Below are 9,573 nucleotides of genomic sequence, written 5' to 3'. Positions count from 1 at the left end.
TTTGATTTTTGTAACAAAAGACACCTGAATATAGAATTGTAATTTTATTTTATTTATTTATTTATTTATTTATTTATTTAACATCTTTATTGGAGTATAATTGCTTTAAAATGGTGTGTTAGTTTCTGGTTTATAACGAAGTGAATCAGTTATACATATACATATGTCCCCATATCTCTTCCCTCTTGCATCTTCCTCCCTCCCACCCTCCCTATCCCACCCCTCTAGGTGGTCACAAAGCACCGAGCTCATCTCCCTGTGCTATGTGGCTGCTTCCCACTAGTTATCTATTTTACGTTTGGTAGTGTATATATGTCCATGCCACTCTCTCACTTTGTCCCAGCTTACCCTTCCCCCTCCCTGTGTCCTCAAGTCCATTCTCTAAGTCTGCGTCTTTATTCCTGTCCTGCCCCTAGGTTCGTCAGAACTTTTTTTTATTTTTTATTTTTTTTCCATATATGTGTGTTAGCATATGGTATTTGTTTTTCTCTTTCTGACTTACTTCACTCTGTATGACAGACTCTAGGTCCAGCCACCTCAGTACAAATAACTCAATTTCGTTTATTTTTATGGCTGAATAATATTCCATTGTATATATGTGCCACATCTTCTTTATCCGTTCATCTGTTGATGGACACTTAGGTTGCTTCCATGTCCTGGCTATTGTAAATAGAGCTGCAATGAACATTTTGGTACATGACTCTTTTTGAATTATGGTTTTCTCAGGGTATAAGCCCAGTAGTGGGATTGCTGGGTCGTATGGTAGTTCTATTTTTAGTTTTTTAAGGAACCTCCATACTGTTCTCCATAGTGGCTGTATCAATTTACATTCCCACTAACAGTGCAGGAGGGTTCCCTTTTCTCCACATCCTCTCCAGCATTTATTGTTTGTAGATTTTTTGATGATGTCCATTCTGACCAGTGTGAGATGATACCTCATTGTACTTTTGATTTGCATTTCTCTAATGATTAATGATGTTGAGCATTCTTTCATGTGTTTGTTGGCAATCTGTATATCTTCTTTGGAGAAATGTCTATTTAGGTCTTCTGCCCATTTTTGGATTGGGTTGTTTGTTTTTTTGTTATTGAGCTGCATGAGTTGCTTGTAAATCTTGGAGATTAATCCTTTGTCAGTTGCTTCATTTGCAAATATTTTCTCCCATTCTGAGGGTTGTCTTTTCGTCTTGTTTATGGTTTCCTTTGCTGTGCAAAAGCTTTGAAGTTTCATTAGGTCCCATTTGTTTATTTTTGTTTTTATTTCCATTTCTCTAGGAGGTGTGTCAGAAAGGATCTTGCTGTGATTTATGTCATAGAGTGTTCTGCCTATGTTTTCCTCTAAGAGTTTGATAGTGTGTGGCCTTACATTTAGGTCTTTAATCCATTTTGAGTTTATTTTTGTGTATGGTGTTAAGGAATGTTCTAATTTCATTCTTTTACATGTAGCTGTCCAGTTTTCCCAGCACCACTTATTGAAGAGGCTGTCTTTTCTCCGCTGTATATTCTTGCCTCCTTTTTCAAAGATAAGGTGACCATAGGTACATGGGTTTATCTCTGGGCTTTCTATTCTGTTCCATTGAAAAACTGAAACCATTTTCACTAAGATCAGGAACAAAACAATGTTGCCCACTCTCACCACTGTTATTCAACATAGGTTTGGAATTTTTAGCCACAGCAATCAGAGAAGAAAAAGAAATAAAAGGAATCCAAATCGGAAAAGAAGAAGTAAAGCTGTCACTGTTTGCAGATGACATGATACTATACATACAGAATCCTAAAGATGCTACCACAAAACTACTAGAGCTAATCAATGAATTTGGTAAAGTAGCAGGATACAAAATTAATGCACAGAAATCTCTTGCATTCCTATACACTAATGATGAAAAATCTGAAAGTGAAATTAAGAAAACACTCCCATTTACTACTGCAACAAAAAGAATAAAATATCTAGGAATAAACCTACCTAAGGAGACAAAAGACCTGTATGCAGAAAATTATAAGACACTGATGAAAGAAATTAAAGATGATACAAATAGATGGAGAGATATACCATGTTCTTGGATTGGAAGAATCAACATTGTGAAAATGACTATACTACCCAAAGCAATCTACAGATTCAATGCAATCCCTTTCAAACTACCATTGGCATTTTTCACATTACTAGAACAAAAAGTTTCACAATTTGTATGGAAACACAAAAGACCCCGAATAGCCAAAGCAATCTTGAGAAAGAAAAACGGAGCTGGAGGAATCAGGTTTCCTGACTTCAGATTATACTACAAAGCTACAGTAATCAAGACAGTATGGTACTGGCAGAATTGTAATTTTAAAGGAACAGCAAAGTATGTTCATCATACTGGCATTTTCAGATTTTACCTTCTTAATCATCCTTTAATGTTGGTATTATTATTATGTCTATTTTATAGGGCAGCAAACTGAGGTTTGTAATGGTTACATAAAATGCCCAGGATGATATGTCTAGAAGTGAAGGTACTTAGATGCTGAAAACAAATAACAGTTCAATTAATTACTTTTAACAGAAGTGTTAACTAAAATACCTCCCCAAATCAGCTGTGGAGAAAAATGTTACCACTTACACTTTGATAAAACATACTTATTAAGATTGAAGAAGAAAATTTAAATAGAAGTCAAATAGGAAATCCATATATGACTTTTATTTTAAAAAATTGGAAAACTCTTTACGTTTTTTCTGTTTCAAATGAAATGGAATTTTTAAAAGTTAACAATCTTAGGACTTCCCTGGCAGTCAGTGGTTAAAGACTTCACTTTCCAATGCCGGGGATGCGGGTTCAATCCCTTGGTGGGGAGCTAAGATCCCACGTGCCTTGTGGCCAAAAAGCCAAAACATAAAACAGAAGCAATATTGTAACAAATTCAATAAAGACTTTAAAAATGGTCCACATTAAAAAAAAAATCTAAAAAAAAGTAAAAGTTAACAATCTTATAACCACCTGTGTTAACCTGAGCCTAATATTACATGTTTTTTCCCTTTACACTTAAATATTATTATTGGCACACACACTACAACAAAAAAGAAACAGCTTTTAATTTAAAATAAAATCAAAGTATAAAATGTGTCCTTATGTAATGAAAAATGGCATGATATTTTAAAAGCTCCTCTTTTAATATTTTAAAATGTAGAATGTAAGCATGAATGTTGCTTTAAGAAAGGTACCCATATTATTACAAAAATAGAACTTATGCTTGTGATGTTGCAGTTGCCATGGTTACTACAAATTTGTTACTTAATAGCAGAGCAAATAGATTCATAAACATGCTAATTATATCTGATACATTTTTCAGACTGTTTTATATGAATATGCATATAGTCTGCATAAAAATGAATGTCCCCATCCAATAATTTTGCAAGTTTGGGAAGGTTTTGCTGTATTCTCTATGATGTAGTGTATGAGCATCTCAACATAGGAAAAAAGAGAAAAGAAAATATTCAAGCAAATGATTTTATGATTCACAGAGTAGACAACTGTTGTTTTTAAATTAAATAATATAAACAATTCTAAATGCTAATTCTTTACTATACAGTCAGTACTTAGAAAAGTTAAAGTTTTGGATTTGTAATAAAGCTCTTCTTTTCTGTCATTCCAGTTAAAGAAATATTAAGAAGCTAGTAAGACAAATGAATATAGTTCTGAGTTTTGACATGCATCAGCATGCTATAAAATTTATACATGAAGATGAACAAAGATTTTACAAATACAGTGTTTTCCTTTCTATAGCTTAAGTATTTGATAACACTGAGTGCACACTGAACGTTGCAAAAATTCAAGGGCCCTGCTCTATCTTTTTCTAAAAAGCAAAGCTACTAACATAATGAGAAGGGAAGAATAGTCTTCTGCAGTTACAAAACCACGAGGAGGGGAAAAAATTGGCCCAGATTACCCATTGAGTGAGCACATGATATAACTCAAAATAGATGCAGGAAAGAGGCTGTGACCCTTCTTGAGAAAGAGGATTTGCTTGGGAGATTTGTGACTTCAGTCAGGGCCTTGTATAGCTCTCTGATGAAAGAGTGAGAATATATGTGTCTCCAGAGAGTTACACCAGGAGGGGTTCTTTGCCCTAATCTTGTGATTGAAGATGTTACCACTCTCATGTCTCCATTTAAAACAATGCCCCACTTTCTGTTTTATTGACACTGACTTTTCTCTCCTTTGATGAAGTTTAGGTAAAAACACCAGTTAATTGCTTGGAAACCAAGTTGTATTGAGCAACATATATGATATTAACAATCAGGCACTTATTTGTTTATGCTCCGTTTTTCACTTTCACAAACAAAGCACATGGAAGTTGGTTGCTGTATTTCAGATGTTTGAGCATGTCAGGTATATTGACTGAAAAATCTGCTCTGCAGCTCACTGTCACCTAGTGATTGATATCAGCTGTAACAAGATAAAATGTTATGGCATCATAATTCTGTTTGATGGAAGGTAATCTTTGATCTTTTACTATCAACAGAAGATTATAATATATACTTAGTGCGATAAATAATACCCTTTCACTGATGTCAGAGAAAGAGCAAGTTAAATTGATATGGTTCCAATAGCTAGTATTTTATTTGCAATTTTTTGAAAGATTAAACACCTAATAAACAGTAAGACTAGATTCCTAAAATGCATTATTATTTAATTATTACTTCTGTTTGTTAATAATCATCAATTATGCTCTCTTTTGCATTGAACTAAAGGATGCATTTTAAAAACTGCTAAATGCATAGCCTTGAGGTAACTTTTTATTGGCGGGCATTATGGTACTGAGGTGCCAATTAGAGGCATTAATATGCCAAAATATTATGTAAATTAAAAAATAAGGAATTGAATATTTGATATGTGAAATACTCTAAATAGTATGAACAACCATCTTCCCTTTCCTTTAAAATATAGAGTCCAAATTCCTTGCTTAGCATGTAACAAATGCTTGATAGATGTTAGCTCTCAAAATTATTTTTTATCATAATTAATTGCAGCTCTTAGCATATGCTATGATTTTTTTTTTTTTAACAAGTCTAAGATAGGAACTTTTTTTTTAAATTTTTTTAATTTATTTATTTTTATTTTTGGCTGTGTTGGGTCTTCGTTTCTGTGCGAGGGCTTTCTCTAGTTGTGGCAAGCGGGGGCCACTCTTCATCACTGTGCGCGGGCCTCTCACTATCGCGGCCTCTCTTGTTGAGGAGCACAGGCTCCAGATGCGCAGGCTCAGTAGTTGTGGCTCACGGGCCTAGTTGCTCCGCGGCATGTGGGATCTTCCCAGACCAGGGCTCGAACCCATGTCCCCTGCATTAGCAGGCAGATTCTCAACCACTGTGCCACCAGGGAAGCCCTATACTATGATCTTATGATTTACCTCAAATGTCCCTTGTCTGCCTAGAAAAATTCTCATCTTTCAAGATATAGTTCAATTGCCACTTCCTTTGAGAGGCTGGTCCAGAGTATCCTTTCTCTATGTCTCAGGAAGGATAGTTGTTCTTCCTCTCTGCTCCCTTAGTGTTTTGGCCATGTTTTTGTTATTACTGTTTTTTTATTGCCTTGAGATGAGTTGTTGCTTGTATGACATTCCATTTGAATGTGAGCTTCTAGAACCAGAGATTGGGTCTTGACCATCTTCGCCTTCAGTGTTCACTAGGTGCTCAGTAAATGTTTGTTGGTTGAGTTACTGAGTATGATGAGAGGGCCACATAGTATGAAAAGCAAAAGGGCAGAAAAACAAAAAATGGGAAAAAATCGATTGACAAGAGAAAATGGTCGTAAAAAAGAAAACACAAAGTCCACTTCTGGTGTTAATCATTTCTATCCAAAACCTTACAGCTTTGTGTACATACAGTAGACCTCAGGCATTGCACTGAATTGAGAATTGCCTAGGCCTCTCACTTTTCCTTTTCTCGGGGTATTAGCCATAGAGCATTTAAAAAAAAACCTTTTTCATCAAATCCTCTGATTTGATACTCACAATAGCCTTGGGAAATAGTCAATTCGGGTGTATCATCATCGCTTTTTTTAAAAACATCTTTATTGGAGTATAATTGCTTTACAATGGTGTGTTAGTTTCTGCTTTATAACAAAGTGAATCAGTTATACATATACATATGTCCCCATATCTCTTCCCTCTTGCGTCTCCCTCCCTCCCACCCTCCCTATCCCACCCCTCTAGGTGGTCACAAAGCACCGAGCTGATCTCCCTGTGCTATGCGGCTGCTTCCCACTAGCTATCTATTTTACGTTTGGTAGTGTATATATGTCAGTGCCACTCTCTCACTTTATCCCAGCTTACCCTTCCCCCTCCCCGTATCCTGAAGTCCATTCTCTAGTAGGTCTGTGTCTTTATTCCCGTCTTGCCCCTAGGTTCTTCATGACCATTTTTTTTTTTTAGATTCCATATATATGTGTCAGCATATGGTATTTGTTTTTCTCTTTCTGACTTACTTCACTCTGTATGACAGACTCTAGGTCTATCCACCTCACTGCAAATAACTCAATTTCGTTTCTTTTTATGGCTGAGTAATATTCCATGGTATCTATGTGCCACATCTTCTTTTTCCATTCATCTGTTGATGGACACTTAGGTTGCTTCCATGTCCTGGCTATTGTAAATAGAGCTGTAGTGAACATTGTGGTACATGACTTTTTGAATTATGGTTTTCTCAGGGTACATGCTCAGTAGTGGGATTGCTGGGTCATATGGTAGTTCTGTTTTTAGTTTTTAAGGAACCTCCTTACTGTTCTCCATAGCAGCTGTATCAATTTACATTCCCACCAACAGTGCAAGAGGGTTCCCTTTTCTCCACACCCTCTCCAGCATTTATTGTTTGTAGATTTTTTGATGATGTCCATTCTGACCGGTGTGAGATGATATCTCATTGTACTTTTGATTTGCATTTCTCTAATGATTAATGATGTTGAGCATTCTTTCATGTGTTTGTTGGCAATCTGTATATCTTCTTTGGAGAAATGTCTATTTAGGTCTTCTGCCCATTTTTGGATTGGGTTGTTTGTTTTTTTGATGTTGAATCATCGCTTTTTTATAGAGCAGGAAACCACAGCTCAGAGAGGTTAGTGGTTTGTCCAGCGTTACACAGCTAAGAGACAGATTGTAGACTCAACTATGACTATCTGACTCCAGATAAAGTGCACTTTCACTGATGCCATAAGTGTTTCCTGAGGCTAATTACAAATGTTTTGTCTACTTGAAAAATTTTTACATTCAAAGCACTAGATTCATGTTTAGTGGGCTATAAAATAAGTAGATTCAATGATGTCTACAATTGACTTGAATTTGGCTAGTACACAATGTATCATTTTTGATTCTTGCTACATAAACGATATGAAAGCATTAAGAAGAAATGAGAACTCTGAAAACCTGGTGCAGCATTTTCAGGCAAATATTTCTGTGTTTCTGCAGATTCCTCTAGTGAGGATTTATTGCCATGGCTAAAGATTTTTAGAAATAATTTTGCTCTGAAATAGGGAAAAGTTTACAAAGTTCTGTAAGTTCATCTTTCGTGTTAGGTTTGTACATACAGGCCAGTACTATTCACCTGATCATATTGCATTTATTCAACTTGTAAAAGGAAACTATCTCCCAAAATAGCAGATTCCTTTAGACTTTTGGCAGAATCATTGTTCTCAAAGAGATAACAGATGTCATCTTCCTTTAGCAGGTGAGAATCTGGACTTTCTAGACAGTTATGAGCAGTATTCTGAAACCAAAGCTTCAGTTGATTTGGATCTACAATTGCTGTCAGCTATAGTAACTTAGAAGCATAAACTTTGTAGCTGAGGTGACAAAAGATTGCCTAATGAAATCTGTTTGTACAAGAAGAAATTGTGGTCTGGAGAGGTTAAGACGTTCATCCAATTTTACATGGGTAATCAATGGTGCAACCAGGACTTGAAGCCAGGTTACCTTATTTCTTTTCAACATTCTTTTCTCTGAAATATGCTGACTCCATCTTGGTGGATATATCAGTTGTCTATTGCTATGTAGCAAATCACTGCATATGATGGTGGCTTGGGGAAGCTGTGGCCATTGTTGTGGGCTGTGCTAGTGATTCTGTCACAATGATAAATTTGCATACCAATGGGAAAAAAAACTCTTTATCAATTTGTGTAAAGACCTCTTTTCTAATTGTCTGCTTGGTCACTATGTCACCAAGTGACATATGTGTAGGACAAGGATATAAGTAAAATGTATGGTTGCTAAGTTTCAATTTCTGTTTCACCAAGGAAACGATTCAACATTAATTAACCAGAACTACATATCAAATATGTTTATTCAAACATAAAATACCCCAAATTCTACCAGTCTGAAGCTATTAAAACCAATTTTAGGGAAAAGGACCATGGTTTTTCCCACATCAGCTGTGGCATTTTACTCTCTTCTGGCAAAGCAGATATTTAGCATTAAAGGAGTCAAAAGTATCTTCTTTGGCTTATATTTCATTGCTTTCACAAATGAAAGTAAAGATGTAGGCTGGAATTTAAAGAAGCCAGATATTTAGGCAACAATTTTGAACTTCTTTGAATCTTTTCTGAAGAAGCATCTTCAGGAGAAGTAGGATCAGGAAAAACAAAACAAAACAAGACATGAAGTTATGACAACAATAAGGAACTTTAGAAACTAGAGCATGGCCAACTCTGTGGGAAGAGAGAGAAATATCTCTAGAGGATTTGAGGAGGGCATTTTACAGCCGAAGTGCCAAAGTTCTTTGCTAGTTACCCTGGTCCAGTCATTACTCTGAAAAATAGAATTCAAAACATGCTCCAGCAGAAATAGAAGATGTACAGCCAGTTATGGATGATGAATCAAAAGAAAAGAGGCTAACTCATTTTGATACAGCCTGGCTTTCTTTGTGTCCAAAGGTTATAATTGCTCATAATATATATCAAACTTTTATTATTAATCTTCTGAAGAACTTTGTTGGGAATCAATAAAATATGCCACTTTTTTTTTCAGGAAAACTAAAAAAGCGAAAACCTCAGTATCCTGAAATAATCATTTTTTTGCTCCTCATTCTCTTGTTCAGAAATTTTAGCTGAAATCAGCTGGGTGGCTTTTCTGTGGGTCTCACTAGAGGTCACTCTTGTGAATGCAGTAATATGGAGGCTTAATGGACGAAATGATTTAAGATGGTCTCACATCTGGCTGCTGACAGGGCTCCCTCCTCTCTCTCTCTCTCTTTGTAGCCTATAACTATCAAGAAGTCTAGCTCAGGCTTCTTTTTATGGCATTTGGTTTCTAAAGAGGTGACAATGGAAGCTGGAAGGCCTCTTGAAGCATAGACTTGGAACTCCCATAACATAATGCCCATCACATTTTTCTGGTTAAGGTGAGTCACAAGGCCCATAAGCAGGGAGAGAAATTGACTCTACCTTTTGCTGGAAGGAACAGAAGAGTCATACTGCAAAGAGGCATGTGCATAGAAACGAGAGGCATTTATGCACCATCCCGTTTTTTTTGCAACCTGTGTTACTGGATATGCCAAAAGTTCTTAACCATTCTCTTTCATCTATATGTTATATAAAATAATACTTTAAGGTGCAG

The sequence above is a fragment of the Eubalaena glacialis genome, chromosome 3, assembly GCF_028564815.1.
Source record: "Eubalaena glacialis isolate mEubGla1 chromosome 3, mEubGla1.1.hap2.+ XY, whole genome shotgun sequence".
Taxonomy (NCBI): domain Eukaryota; kingdom Metazoa; phylum Chordata; class Mammalia; order Artiodactyla; family Balaenidae; genus Eubalaena; species Eubalaena glacialis.
Note: the sequence above shows the minus strand (reverse complement) of the source record.